This window comes from Phalangium opilio, unplaced genomic scaffold, assembly GCF_054372755.1.
Source record: "Phalangium opilio isolate 3A_F unplaced genomic scaffold, DU_Popi_V2 ptg000505l_1, whole genome shotgun sequence".
Classification (NCBI taxonomy): domain Eukaryota; kingdom Metazoa; phylum Arthropoda; class Arachnida; order Opiliones; family Phalangiidae; genus Phalangium; species Phalangium opilio.
The window spans coordinates 1,987,070-1,999,622 of record NW_028324239.1 but is presented as its reverse complement, the minus strand read 5'-3'; the positions used below and the strand labels follow the sequence as shown (position 1 = coordinate 1,999,622).

The following is a 12,553-nucleotide window of genomic DNA, read 5'->3' as shown; positions in this document are numbered from 1 at the left end:
AATCGAGGTACATTTTTATTTATTGATCAATCGAGATGAAATCACTTTTAATGAGTATTATATAGGTAAATAAGATGAATTCGGTCAAACATTTGTCCAGAAAAAAATGCATTCAAAAGTGAACCGAAAAAATCGCATGTATTTTTCTTCAAGACAAAAAATACGTGACAACGATTTCTTATTGAAAAATGAATTTTAACAGTTTTTAGAATGAATATCGTTATATTTGCTTGAATTAAAGCAAAAATTACAAAAATAATGGTTTCAGCGCTTATACTTGAAAATAGTAAAAAATTCTCAAAATGTGCTTCTCTGGTCGAGAAACGTCGATTTTAAAATGTTATTAAAAATCGAGGTACATTTTTATTTATTGATCAATCGAGATGAAATCACTTTTAATGAGTATTTTATATGTATTTAAGCTAAATTCGGTCAAAAATTTGTCCAGAAAAAAATCCATTCAAAATTGTACCGAAAAAATCGCATGCTTTTTTTCTTCAAGGTAAAAAAATCCTTGACAACGATTTCTTATTGAAAATTGAATTTGAACAGTTTTTTGAATGAATATCGTTACATATGCCTGAAAGGAAAAAGCCAACGGCACGAAGTGTTCCCAAGTACTAACTGAGCTCGACGCTGCTTAACTTCGGTGATCGGACGAGAACCGGTGTTTCCAGCGTGATATGGCCGTTGCCGAGAGTGCTAGTTAATAATTCGAATTTAAAGAAAGTGAGACAAATTAACCTTCACCTTTTTAAAACAATATCAAAAAGAAAATATGATTGCTTTTTTAATATCTATTGGAATTTAAAATACAAAAAAAAGTGAAAATGCTAACGGCAAGCAGTGTTCCTAAGTGCTCTCCCTCCCAAGTACTGACTGCGCTCAACGCTGCTTAACTTCGGTGATCGGACGAGAACCGGTGTTTTCAGCGTGATATGGCGTTGCCGAGAGTGCTAGTTAATAATTCGAATTTAAAGTAAGTGAGACAAATTAACCTTCATCTTTTTAAAACAATAACAAAAAGAAAATATGTATGCTTTTTTCATATCTATTGGAATTTAAAAGACAAAAAAAAGTGAAAAAGCAAACGGGAAGCAGTGTTTATAAGTGGTCTCCCTCCCAAGTACTGACTGCGCTCAACGCTGCTTAACTTCGGTGATCGGACGAGAACCGGTGTATTCAGCGTGATATGGCCGTTGCCGAGAGTGCTTGTTAATAATTTGAATTTAATTAACCTTCATCTTTATAAAACAATAACAAAAAGAAGATATGTTTGCTTTTTTCATATCTGGTGGAATTTAAAAGAGGAAACAAAAAGGAAAAAGCCAACGGCACGAAGTGTTCCCAAGTTTTGACTGAGCTCGACGCTGCTTAACTTCGGTGATCGGACGAGAACCGGTGTTTCCAGCGTGATATGGCCGTTGCCGAGAGTGCTAGTTAACAATTCGAATTTAAATTAAGTGAGACAAATTAACCTTCATCTTTTTAAAACAATAACAAAAAGAAAATATGTATGCTTTTTTCATATTTATTGGAATTTAAAAGAGGGAAAAAAAGGTGAAAAAGCCAACGGCACGCAGTGTTCCTTAGTGGTCTCCCTCCCAAGTACTGACTGCGCTCGACGCTGCTTAACTTCGGTGATCGGACGAGAACAGGTGTATTCATTGTGATATGGCCGTTGCCGACAGTACTAGTTAATAATTTGAATTTAATTAACCTTCATCTTTATAAAACAATAACAAAAAGATGATATGTTTGCTTTTTTCATATCTGGTGGAATTTAAAAGAGGAAACAAAAAGGAAAAAGCCAACGGCACGAAGTGTTCCCAAGTTTTGACTGAGCTCGACGCTGCTTAACTTCGGTGATCGGACGAGAACCGGTGTTTCCAGCGTGATATGGCCGTTGCCGAGAGTGCTAGTTAATAATTCGAATTTAAATTAAGTGAGACAAATTAACCTTCATCTTTTTAAAACAATAACAAAAAGAAAATATGTTTGCTTTTTTCATATCTATTGGAATTTAAAAGACAAAAAAAAGTGAAAAAGCCAACGGCACGCAGTGTTCCTAAGTGGTCTCCCTCCCAAGGACTGACTGCGCTCGACGCTTCTTAACTTCGGTGATCGGACGAGAACCGGTGCTTTCAGCGTGATATGGCCGTTGACGAGAGTGCAAGTTAATAATTCGAATTTAAATTAAGTGAGACAAATTAACCTTCATCTTTTTAAAACAATAACAAAAAGAAAATATGTTTGCTTTTTTCATATCTATTGGAATTTAAAAGACAAAAAAAAGTGCAAAAGCCAACGGCACGCAGTGTTCCTAAGTGGTCTCCCTCCCAAGTACTGACTGCGCTCGACGCTGCTTAACTTCGGTGATCGGACGAGAACAGGTGTATTCATTGTGATATGGCCGTTGCCGACAGTACTAGTTAATAATTTGAATTTTATTAACCTTCATCTTTATAAAACAATAACAAAAAGAAGATATTTTTGCTTTTTTCATATCTGGTGGAATTTAAAAGAGGAAACAAAAAGGAAAAAGCCAACGGCACGAAGTGTTCCCAAGTACTGACTGAGCTCGACGCTGCATAACTTCGGTGATCGGACGAGAACCGGTGTTTTCAGCGTGATATGGCCGTTGACGAGAGTGCAAGTTAATAATTCGAATTTAAATTAAGTGAGACAAATTAACCTTCATCTTTTTAAAACAATAACAAAAAGAAAATATGTTTGCTTTTTTCATAGCTATTGGAATTTAAAAGACAAAAAAAAGTGAAAAAGCTAACGGCAAGCAGTGTTCCTAAGTGCTCTCCCTCCCAAGCACTGACTGCGCTCGACGCTGCTTAACTTCGGTGATCGGACGAGAACCGGTGTTTTCAGCGTGATATGGCCGTTGACGAGAGTGCTTGTTAATAATTCGAATTTAAATTAAGTGAGACAAATTAACCTTCATCTTTTTAAAACAGTAACAAAAAGAAAATATGTATGCTTTTTTCATATCTATTGGAATTTAAAAGAGGGAAAAAAAGTGAAAAAGCCAACGGCACGCAGTGTTCCTAAGTGGTCTCCCTCCCAAGTACTGACTGCACTCGACGCTGCTTAACTTCGGTGATCGGACGAGAACAGGTGTATTCATTGTGATATGGCCGTTGCCGACAGTACTAGTTAATAATTTGAATTTTATTAACCTTCATCTTTATAAAACAATAACAAAAAGAAGATATGTTTGCTTTTTTCATATCTGGTGGAATTTAAAAGAGGAAACAAAAAGGAAAAAGCGAACGGCACGAAGTGTTCCCAAGTACTGACTGAGCTCGACGCTGCATAACTTCGGTGATCGGACGAGAACCGGTGTTTCCAGCGTGATATGGCCGTTGCCGAGAGTGCTAGTTAATTATTCGAATTTAAAGAAAGTGAGACAAATTAACCTTCACCTTTTTAAAACAATATCAAAAAGAAAATATGTTTGCTTTTTTCATATCTATTGGAATTTAAAATACAAAAAAAAGTGAAAATGCTAACGACAAGCAGTGTTCCTAGGTGCTCTCCCTCCCAAGTACTGACTGCGCTCAACGCTGCTTAACTTCGGTGATCGGACGAGAACCGGTGTTTTCAGCGTGATATGGCCGTTGCCGAGAGTGCTAGTTAATAATTCGAATTTAAAGTAAGTGAGACAAATTAACCTTCATCTTTTTAAAACAATAACAAAAAGAAAATATGTATGCTTTTTTCATATCTATTGGAATTTAAAAGACAAAAAAAGTGAAAAAGCAAACGGGAAGCAGTGTTTATAAGTGGTCTCCCTCCCAAGTACTGACTGCGCTCAACGCTGCTTAACTTCGGTGATCGGACGAGAACCGGTGTATTCAGCGTGATATAGCCGTTGCCGAGAGTGCTTGTTAATAATTTGAATTTAATTAACCTTCATCCCTATAAAACAATATCAAAAAGAAGATATGTTTGCTTTTTTCATATCTGGTGGAATTTAAAAGAGGAAACAAAAAGGAAAAAGCCAACGGCACGAAGTGTTCCCAAGTACTGACTGAGCTCGACGCTGCTTAACTTCGGTGATCGGACGAGAACCGGTGTTTCCAGCGTGATATGGCTGTTGCCGAGAGTGCTAGTTAACAATTCGAATTTAAATTAAGTGAGACAAATTAACCTTCATCTTTTTAAAACAATAACAAAAAGAAAATATGTTTGCTTTTTTCATATCTATTGGAATTTAAAAGACAAAAAAAAGTGAGAAAGCTAACGGCAAGCAGTGTTCCTAAGTGCTCTCCCTCCCAAGTACTGACTGCGCTCGACGCTGCTTAACTTCGGTGATCGGACGAGAACAGGTGTATTCATTGTGATATGGCCGTTGCCGACAGTACTAGTTAATAATTTGAATTTTATTAACCTTCATCTTTATAAAACAATAACAAAAAGAAGATATGTTTGCTTTTTTCATATCTGGTGGAATTTAAAAGAGGAAACAAAAAGGAAAAAGCCAACGGCACGAAGTGTTCCCAAGTACTGACTGAGCTCGACGCTGCATAACTTCGGTGATCGGACGAGAACCGGTGTTTTCAGCGTGATATGGCCGTTGACGAGAGTGCAAGTTAATAATTCGAATTTAAAGAAAGTGAGACAAATTAACCTTCATCTTTTTAAAACAATAACAAAAAGAAATTATGTATGCTTTTTTCATATCTATTGGAATTTAAAAGAGGGAAAAAAAGTGAAAAAGCCAACGGCACGCAGTGTTCCTAAGTGGTCTCCCTCCCAAGTACTGACTGCACTCGACGCTGCTTAACTTCGGTGATCGGACGAGAACAGGTGTATTCATTGTGATATGGCCGTTGCCGACAGTACTAGTTAATAATTTGAATTTTATTAACCTTCATCTTTATAAAACAATAACAAAAAGAAGATATGTTTGCTTTTTTCATATCTAGTGGAATTTAAAAGAGGAAACAAAAAGGAAAAAGCCAACGGCACGAAGTGTTCCCAAGTACTGACTGAGCTCGACGCTGCATAACTTCGGTGATCGGACGAGAACCGGTGTTTTCAGCGTGATATGGCCGTTGACGAGAGTGCAAGTTAATAATTCGAATTTAAATTAAGTGAGACAAATTAACCTTCATCTTTTTAAAACAATAACAAAAAGAAAATATGTTTGCTTTTTTCATAGCTATTGGAATTTAAAAGACAAAAAAAAAGTGAAAAAGCTAACGGCAAGCAGTGTTCCTAAGTGCTCTCCCTCCCAAGCACTGACTGCGCTCGACGCTGCTTAACTTCGGTGATCGGACGAGAACCGGTGTTTTCAGCGTGAAATGGCCGTTGACGAGAGTGCTTGTTAATAATTCGAATTTAAATTAAGTGAGACAAATTAACCTTCATCTTTTTAAAACAATAACAAAAAGAAAATATGTATGCTTTTTTCATATCTATTGGAATTTAAAAGAGGGAAAAAAAGTGAAAAAGCCAACGGCACGCAGTGTTCCTAAGTGGTCTCCCTCCCAAGTACTGACTGCACTCGACGCTGCTTAACTTCGGTGATCGGACGAGAACAGGTGTATTCATTGTGATATGGCCGTTGCCGACAGTACTAGTTAATAATTTGAATTTTATTAACCTTCATCTTTATAAAACAATAACAAAAAGAAGATATGTTTGCTTTTTTCATATCTGGTGGAATTTAAAAGAGGAAACAAAAAGGAAAAAGCCAACGGCACGAAGTGTTCCCAAGTACTGACTGAGCTCGACGCTGCATAACTTCGGTGATCGGACGAGAACCGGTGTTTCCAGCGTGATATGGCCGTTGCCGAGAGTGCTAGTTAATTATTCGAATTTAAAGAAAGTGAGACAAATTAACCTTCACCTTTTTAAAACAATATCAAAAAGAAAATATGTTTGCTTTTTTCATATCTATTGGAATTTAAAATATAAAAAAAAGTGAAAATGCTAACGACAAGCAGTGTTCCTAGGTGCTCTCCCTCCCAAGTACTGACTGCGCTCAACGCTGCTTAACTTCGGTGATCGGACGAGAACCGGTGTTTTCAGCGTGATATGGCCGTTGCCGAGAGTGCTAGTTAATAATTCGAATTTAAAGTAAGTGAGACAAATTAACCTTCATCTTTTTAAAACAATAACAAAAAGAAAATATGTATGCTTTTTTCATATCTATTGGAATTTAAAAGACAAAAAAAGTGAAAAAGCAAACGGGAAGCAGTGTTTATAAGTGGTCTCCCTCCCAAGTACTGACTGCGCTCAACGCTGCTTAACTTCGGTGATCGGACGAGAACCGGTGTATTCAGCGTGATATAGCCGTTGCCGAGAGTGCTTGTTAATAATTTGAATTTAATTAACCTTCATCCCTATAAAACAATATCAAAAAGAAGATATGTTTGCTTTTTTCATATCTGGTGGAATTTAAAAGAGGAAACAAAAAGGAAAAAGCCAACGGCACGAAGTGTTCCCAAGTACTGACTGAGCTCGACGCTGCTTAACTTCGGTGATCGGACGAGAACCGGTGTTTCCAGCGTGATATGGCCGTTGCCGAGAGTGCTAGTTAACAATTCGAATTTAAATTAAGTGAGACAAATTAACCTTCATCTTTTTAAAACAATAACAAAAAGAAAATATGTTTGCTTTTTTCATATCTATTGGAATTTAAAAGACAAAAAAAAGTGAGAAAGCTAACGGCAAGCAGTGTTCCTAAGTGCTCTCCCTCCCAAGTACTGACTGCGCTCGACGCTGCTTAACTTCGGTGATCGGACGAGAACAGGTGTATTCATTGTGATATGGCCGTTGCCGACAGTACTAGTTAATAATTTGAATTTTATTAACCTTCATCTTTATAAAACAATAACAAAACAAAGATATGTTTGCTTTTTTCATATCTGGTGGAATTTAAAAGACAAAAAAAAGTGAAAAAGCTAACGTCAAGCAGTGTTCCTAAGTGCTCTCCCTCCCAAGCACTGACTGCGCTCGACGCTGCTTAACTTCGGTGATCGGACGAGAACCGGTGTTTTCAGCGTGATATGGCCGTTGACGAGAGTGCTTGTTAATAATTCGAATTTAAATTAAGTGAGACAAATTAAACTTCATCTTTTTAAAACAATAACAAAAAGAAAATATGTATGCTTTTTTCATATCTATTGGAATTTAAAAGAGGGAAAAAAAGTGAAAAAGCCAACGGCACGCAGTGTTCCTAAGTGGTCTCCCTCCCAAGTACTGACTGCGCTCGACGCGGCTTAACTTCGGTGATCGGACGAGAACAGGTGTATTCATTGTGATATGGCCGTTGCCGACAGTACTAGTTAATAATTTGAATTTTATTAACCTTCATCTTTATAAAACAATAACAAAAAGAAGATTTGTTTGCTTTTTTCATATCTGGTGGAATTTAAAAGAGGAAACAAAAAGGAAAAAGCCAACGGCACGAAGTGTTCCCAAGTACTGACTGAGCTCGACGCTGCATAACTTCGGTGATCGGACGAGAACCGGTGTTTCCAGCGTGATATGGCCGTTGCCGAGAGTGCTAGTTAATAATTCGAATTTAAAGAAAGTGAGACAAATTAACCTTCATCTTTTTAAAACAATAACAAAAAGAAAATATGTTTGCTTTTTTCATATCTATTGGAATTTAAAAGAGGAAAAAAAGTGAAAAAGCCAACGGCACGCACTGTTCCTAAGTGGTCTCCCTCCCAAGGACTGACTGCGCTCGACGCTGCTTATCTTCGGTGATCGGACGAGAACCGGTGTTTTCAGCGAGATATGGCCGTTGACGAGAGTGCAAGTTAATAATTCGAATTTAAATTAAGTGAGACAAAATAACCTTCATCTTTTTAAAACAATATCAAAAAGAAAATATGTTTGCTTTTTTCATATCTATTGGAATTTAAAAGACAAAAAAAAGTGAAAATGCTAACGACAAGCAGTGTTCCTAAGTGCTCTCCCTCCCGAGTACTGACTGCGCTCAACGCTGCTTAACTTCGGTGATCGGACGAGAACCGGTGTTTTCAGCGTGATATGGCCGTTGCCGAGAGTGCTAGTTAATAATTCGAATTTAAAGTAAGTGAGACAAATTAACCTTCATCTTTTTAAAACAATAACAAAAAGAATATATGTTTGCTTTTTTCATATCTATTGGAATTTAAAAGAATGCATTTTTTTCTGGTCAAATTTTTGACTGAATTCAGCTTATTTACCTATAAAATACTCATTAAAAGTGATTTCATCTCGATTGATCAATAAATAAAAATGTACCTCGATTTTTAATAAAATTTTCAAAATCGACGTTTCTCGACCAGAGAAGCTCTTTTTGAGAATTTTTTCACTATTTTCAAATACAACCGCTGAAACCATAGTTTTTGTACTTTTTGCTTTAATTCAAGCAAATGTAACGATATTCATTCAAAAAACTGTTAAAATTCAATTTTCAATAAGAAATCGTTGTCACGGATTTTGTATCTTGAAGAAAAAAAACATGCGATTTTTTCGGTACAATTTTGAATGCATTTTTTCCTGGACAAATTTTTGACCGAATTCAGCTTATTTACCTATAAAATACTCATTAAAAGGGATTTCATCTCGATTGATCAATAAATAAAAATGTACCTCGATTTTTTTTAACATTTTCAAAATCGACGTTTCTCGACCAGAGAAGCACATTTTGAGTTTTTTTTCGCTATTTTCAAATATAATCACTGAAACCAATAATTTTGTACTTTTTGCTTTAATTCAAGCAAATGAAACAATATTCATTCATAAAACTGTTCAAATTCAATTTTCAATAAGAAATCGTTGTCACGGATTTTTTTTACCTTGAAGAAAAAAAACATGCGATTTTTTCGGTTCACTTTTGAATGCATTTTTTTCTGGACAAATTTTTGACCAAATTTAGCTTAAATACCTATGAAATACTCATTAAAAGTGATTTCATATCGATTGATCAATAAATAAAAATGTACCTCGATTTTTAATAAAATTTTCAAAATCGACGTTTCTCGACCAGAGAAGCACTTTTTGAGAATTTTTTCACTATTTTCAAATATAACCGCTGAAACCATAGTTTTTGTACTTTTTGCTTTAATTCAAGCAAATATAACGATATTCATTCAAAAAACTGTTCAAATTCAATTTTCAATAAGAAATCGTTGTCACGGATTTTGTATCTTGAAGAAAAAAAACATGCGATTTTTTCGGTACAATTTTGAATGCATTTTTTCCTGGACAAATTTTTGACCGAATTCAGCTTATTTACCTATAAAATACTCATTAAAAGGGATTTCATCTCGATTGATCAATAAATAAAAATGTACCTCGATTTTTTTTAACATTTTCAAAATCGACGTTTCTCGACCAGAGAAGCACTTTTTGAGAATTTTTTCACTATTTTCAAATATAACCGCTGAAACCATAGTTTTTGTACTTTTTGCTTTAATTCAAGCAAATGTAACGATATTCATTCAAAAAACTGTTCAAATTCAATTTTCAATAAGAAATCGTTGTCACGGATTTTGTATCTTGAAGAAAAAAAACATGCGATTTTTTCGGTACAATTTTGAATGCATTTTTTCCTGGACAAATTTTTGACCGAATTCAGCTTATTTACCTATAAAATACTCATTAAAAGGGATTTCATCTCGATTGATCAATAAATAAAAATGTACCTCGATTTTTTTTAACATTTTCAAAATCGACGTTTCTCGACCAGAGAAGCACATTTTGAGTTTTTTTTCGCTATTTTCAAATATAATCACTGAAACCAATAATTTAAAACTTTTTGCTTTAATTCAAGCAAATGAAACAATATTCATTCATAAAACTGTTCAAATTCAATTTTCAATAAGAAATCGTTGTCACGGATTTTTTTACCTTGAAGAAAAAAAACATGCGATTTTTTCGGTTCACTTTTGAATGCATTTTTTTCTGGACAAATTTTTGACCAAATTTAGCTTAAATACCTATGAAATACTCATTAAAAGTGATTTCATATCGATTGATCAATAAATAAAAATGTACCTCGATTTTTAATAAAATTTTCAAAATCGACGTTTCTCGACCAGAGAAGCACTTTTTGAGAATTTTCTCACTATTTTCAAATATAACCGCTGAAACCATAGTTTTTGTACTTTTTGCTTTAATTCAAGCAAATATAACGATATTCATTCAAAAAACTGTTCAAATTCAATTTTCAATAAGAAATCGTTGTCACGGATTTTGTATCTTGAAGAAAAAAAACATGCGATTTTTTCGGTACAATTTTGAATGCATTTTTTCCTGGACAAATTTTTGACCGAATTCAGCTTATTTACCTATAAAATACTCATTAAAAGGGATTTCATCTCGATTGATTAATAAATAAAAATGTACCTCGATTTTTTTTAACATTTTCAAAATCGACGTTTCTCGACCAGAGAAGCACATTTTGAGTTTTTTTCGCTATTTTCAAATATAATCACTGAAACCATTAATTTTGTACTTTTTGCTTTAATTCAAGCAAATGTAACAATATTCATTCATAAAACTGTTCAAATTCAATTTTCAATAAGAAATCGTTGTCACGGATTTTTTTTACCTTGAAGAAAAAAAACATGCGATTTTTTCGGTTCACTTTTGAATGCATTTTTTTCTGGACAAATTTTTGACCAAATTTAGCTTAAATACCTATGAAATACTCATTAAAAGTGATTTCATATCGATTGATCAATAAATAAAAATGTACCTCGATTTTTAATAAAATTTTCAAAATCGACGTTTCTCGACCAGAGAAGCACTTTTTGAGAATTTTTTCACTATTTTCAAATATAACCGCTGAAACCATAGTTTTTGTACTTTTTGCTTTAATTCAAGCAAATATAACGATATTCATTCAAAAAACTGTTAAAATTCAATTTTCAATAAGAAATCGTCACGAATTTTGTGTCTTGAAGAAAAAAAGCATGCGATTTTTTCTGTACAATTTTGAATGCATTTTTTTCTGGACAAAGTTTTGACCGAATTTAGCTTAAATACATATAAAATACTCTTTAAAAGTGATTTCATCTCGATTGATCAATAAATAAAAATGTACCTCGATTTTTTTAACATTTTCAAAATCGACGTTTCTCGACCAGAGAAGCACATTTTGAGTTTTTTTTTCGCTATTTTCAAATATAATCACTGAAACCATTAATTTTGTACTTTTTGCTTTAATTCAAGCAAATGTAACAATATTCATTCATAAAACTGTTCAAAATCAATTTTCAATAAGAAATCGTTGTCACGGATTTTTTTTACCTTGAAGAAAACAACATGCGATTTTTTCGGTTCACTTTTGAATGCATTTTTTTCTGGACAAATTTTTGACCAAATTTAGCTTAAATACCTATGAAATACTCATTAAAAGTGATTTCATATCGATTGATCAATAAATAAAAATGTACCTCGATTTTTAATAAAATTTTCAAAATCGACGTTTCTCGACCAGAGAAGCACTTTTTGAGAATTTTTTCACTATTTTCAAATATAACCGCTGAAACCATAGTTTTTGTACTTTTTGCTTTAATTCAAACAAATATAACGATATTCATTCAAAAAACTGTTAAAATTCAATTTTCAATAAGAAATCGTCACGGATTTTGTGTCTTGAAGAAAAAAAGCATGCGATTTTTTCTGTACAATTTTGAATGCATTTTTTTCTGGACAAATTTTTGACCGAATTTAGCTTAAATACCTATGAAATACTCATTAAAAGTGATTTCATATCGATTGATCAATAAATAAAAATGTACCTCGATTTTTAATAAAATTTTCAAAATCGACGTTTCTCGACCAGAGAAGCACTTTTTGAGAATTTTTTCACTATTTTCAAATATAACCGCTGAAACCATAGTTTTTGTACTTTTTGCTTTAATTCAAGCAAATGTAACAATATTCATTCATAAAACTGTTCAAATTCAATTTTCAATAAGAAATCGTTGTCACGGATTTTGTATCTTGAAGAAAAAACATGCGATTTTTTCGGTACACTTTTGAATGCATTTTTTTCTGGACAAATGTTTGACCAAATTCAGCTTATTTACCTATACAATAACCATTAAAAGTGATTTCATCTCGATTGATCAATAAATAAAAATGTACCTTGATTTTTAATAAAATTTTCAAAATCGACGTTTCTCAACCAGAGAAGCACTTTTTGAGAATTTTTTCACTATTTTCAAATATAACCGCTGAAACCATAGTTTTTGTACTTTTTGCTTTAATTCAAGCAAATATAACGATATTCATTCAAAAAACTGTTAAAATTTAATTTTCAATAAGAAATCGTCACGGATTTTGTGTCTTGAAGAAAAAAAGTATGCGATTTTTTCTGTACAATTTTGAATGCATTTTTTTTCTGGACAAAGTTTTGACCGAATTTAGCTTAAATACATATAAAATACTCTTTAAAAGTGATTTCATCTCGATTGATCAATAAATAAAAATGTACCTCGATTTTTAATAACATTTTCGAAATGAACGTTTCTCGACCATAGAAGCACTTTTTGAGAATTTTTTCACTATTTTCAAATAAAAC

General features: G+C 33.5%; 28 pseudogenes; all 28 read right to left on the bottom strand.

Annotated features, from left to right (window-relative positions):
- Positions 1–592: 592 nt before the first annotated feature.
- LOC149590401 (5S ribosomal RNA) lies at positions 593–695 on the bottom strand (annotated as a pseudogene).
- A 136-nt stretch (positions 696–831) lies between these two features.
- Positions 832–949, bottom strand: LOC149590400 (5S ribosomal RNA; annotated as a pseudogene).
- A 136-nt stretch (positions 950–1,085) lies between these two features.
- Positions 1,086–1,204, bottom strand: LOC149590399 (5S ribosomal RNA; annotated as a pseudogene).
- A 363-nt stretch (positions 1,205–1,567) lies between these two features.
- Positions 1,568–1,686, bottom strand: LOC149590398 (5S ribosomal RNA; annotated as a pseudogene).
- A 361-nt stretch (positions 1,687–2,047) lies between these two features.
- Positions 2,048–2,166, bottom strand: LOC149590397 (5S ribosomal RNA; annotated as a pseudogene).
- A 136-nt stretch (positions 2,167–2,302) lies between these two features.
- On the bottom strand, positions 2,303–2,421 carry LOC149590396 (5S ribosomal RNA; annotated as a pseudogene).
- A 122-nt stretch (positions 2,422–2,543) lies between these two features.
- LOC149590395 (5S ribosomal RNA) lies at positions 2,544–2,646 on the bottom strand (annotated as a pseudogene).
- Positions 2,647–2,782: 136 nt separating this feature from the next.
- LOC149590394 (5S ribosomal RNA) lies at positions 2,783–2,901 on the bottom strand (annotated as a pseudogene).
- A 137-nt stretch (positions 2,902–3,038) lies between these two features.
- LOC149590393 (5S ribosomal RNA) lies at positions 3,039–3,157 on the bottom strand (annotated as a pseudogene).
- A 361-nt stretch (positions 3,158–3,518) lies between these two features.
- On the bottom strand, positions 3,519–3,637 carry LOC149590392 (5S ribosomal RNA; annotated as a pseudogene).
- A 135-nt stretch (positions 3,638–3,772) lies between these two features.
- LOC149590391 (5S ribosomal RNA) lies at positions 3,773–3,891 on the bottom strand (annotated as a pseudogene).
- A 122-nt stretch (positions 3,892–4,013) lies between these two features.
- On the bottom strand, positions 4,014–4,116 carry LOC149590390 (5S ribosomal RNA; annotated as a pseudogene).
- Positions 4,117–4,252: 136 nt separating this feature from the next.
- Positions 4,253–4,371, bottom strand: LOC149590389 (5S ribosomal RNA; annotated as a pseudogene).
- Positions 4,372–4,493: 122 nt separating this feature from the next.
- On the bottom strand, positions 4,494–4,596 carry LOC149590388 (5S ribosomal RNA; annotated as a pseudogene).
- Positions 4,597–4,733: 137 nt separating this feature from the next.
- On the bottom strand, positions 4,734–4,852 carry LOC149590387 (5S ribosomal RNA; annotated as a pseudogene).
- A 122-nt stretch (positions 4,853–4,974) lies between these two features.
- Positions 4,975–5,077, bottom strand: LOC149590386 (5S ribosomal RNA; annotated as a pseudogene).
- A 137-nt stretch (positions 5,078–5,214) lies between these two features.
- LOC149590385 (5S ribosomal RNA) lies at positions 5,215–5,333 on the bottom strand (annotated as a pseudogene).
- A 137-nt stretch (positions 5,334–5,470) lies between these two features.
- On the bottom strand, positions 5,471–5,589 carry LOC149590384 (5S ribosomal RNA; annotated as a pseudogene).
- A 122-nt stretch (positions 5,590–5,711) lies between these two features.
- LOC149590383 (5S ribosomal RNA) lies at positions 5,712–5,814 on the bottom strand (annotated as a pseudogene).
- Positions 5,815–5,950: 136 nt separating this feature from the next.
- On the bottom strand, positions 5,951–6,069 carry LOC149590382 (5S ribosomal RNA; annotated as a pseudogene).
- A 135-nt stretch (positions 6,070–6,204) lies between these two features.
- On the bottom strand, positions 6,205–6,323 carry LOC149590381 (5S ribosomal RNA; annotated as a pseudogene).
- A 122-nt stretch (positions 6,324–6,445) lies between these two features.
- Positions 6,446–6,548, bottom strand: LOC149590380 (5S ribosomal RNA; annotated as a pseudogene).
- A 136-nt stretch (positions 6,549–6,684) lies between these two features.
- LOC149590379 (5S ribosomal RNA) lies at positions 6,685–6,803 on the bottom strand (annotated as a pseudogene).
- A 121-nt stretch (positions 6,804–6,924) lies between these two features.
- On the bottom strand, positions 6,925–7,043 carry LOC149590378 (5S ribosomal RNA; annotated as a pseudogene).
- Positions 7,044–7,180: 137 nt separating this feature from the next.
- On the bottom strand, positions 7,181–7,299 carry LOC149590377 (5S ribosomal RNA; annotated as a pseudogene).
- Positions 7,300–7,421: 122 nt separating this feature from the next.
- LOC149590376 (5S ribosomal RNA) lies at positions 7,422–7,524 on the bottom strand (annotated as a pseudogene).
- A 136-nt stretch (positions 7,525–7,660) lies between these two features.
- Positions 7,661–7,779, bottom strand: LOC149590375 (5S ribosomal RNA; annotated as a pseudogene).
- Positions 7,780–7,915: 136 nt separating this feature from the next.
- On the bottom strand, positions 7,916–8,034 carry LOC149590374 (5S ribosomal RNA; annotated as a pseudogene).
- Between the last annotated feature and the right edge of the window lie 4,519 nt (positions 8,035–12,553).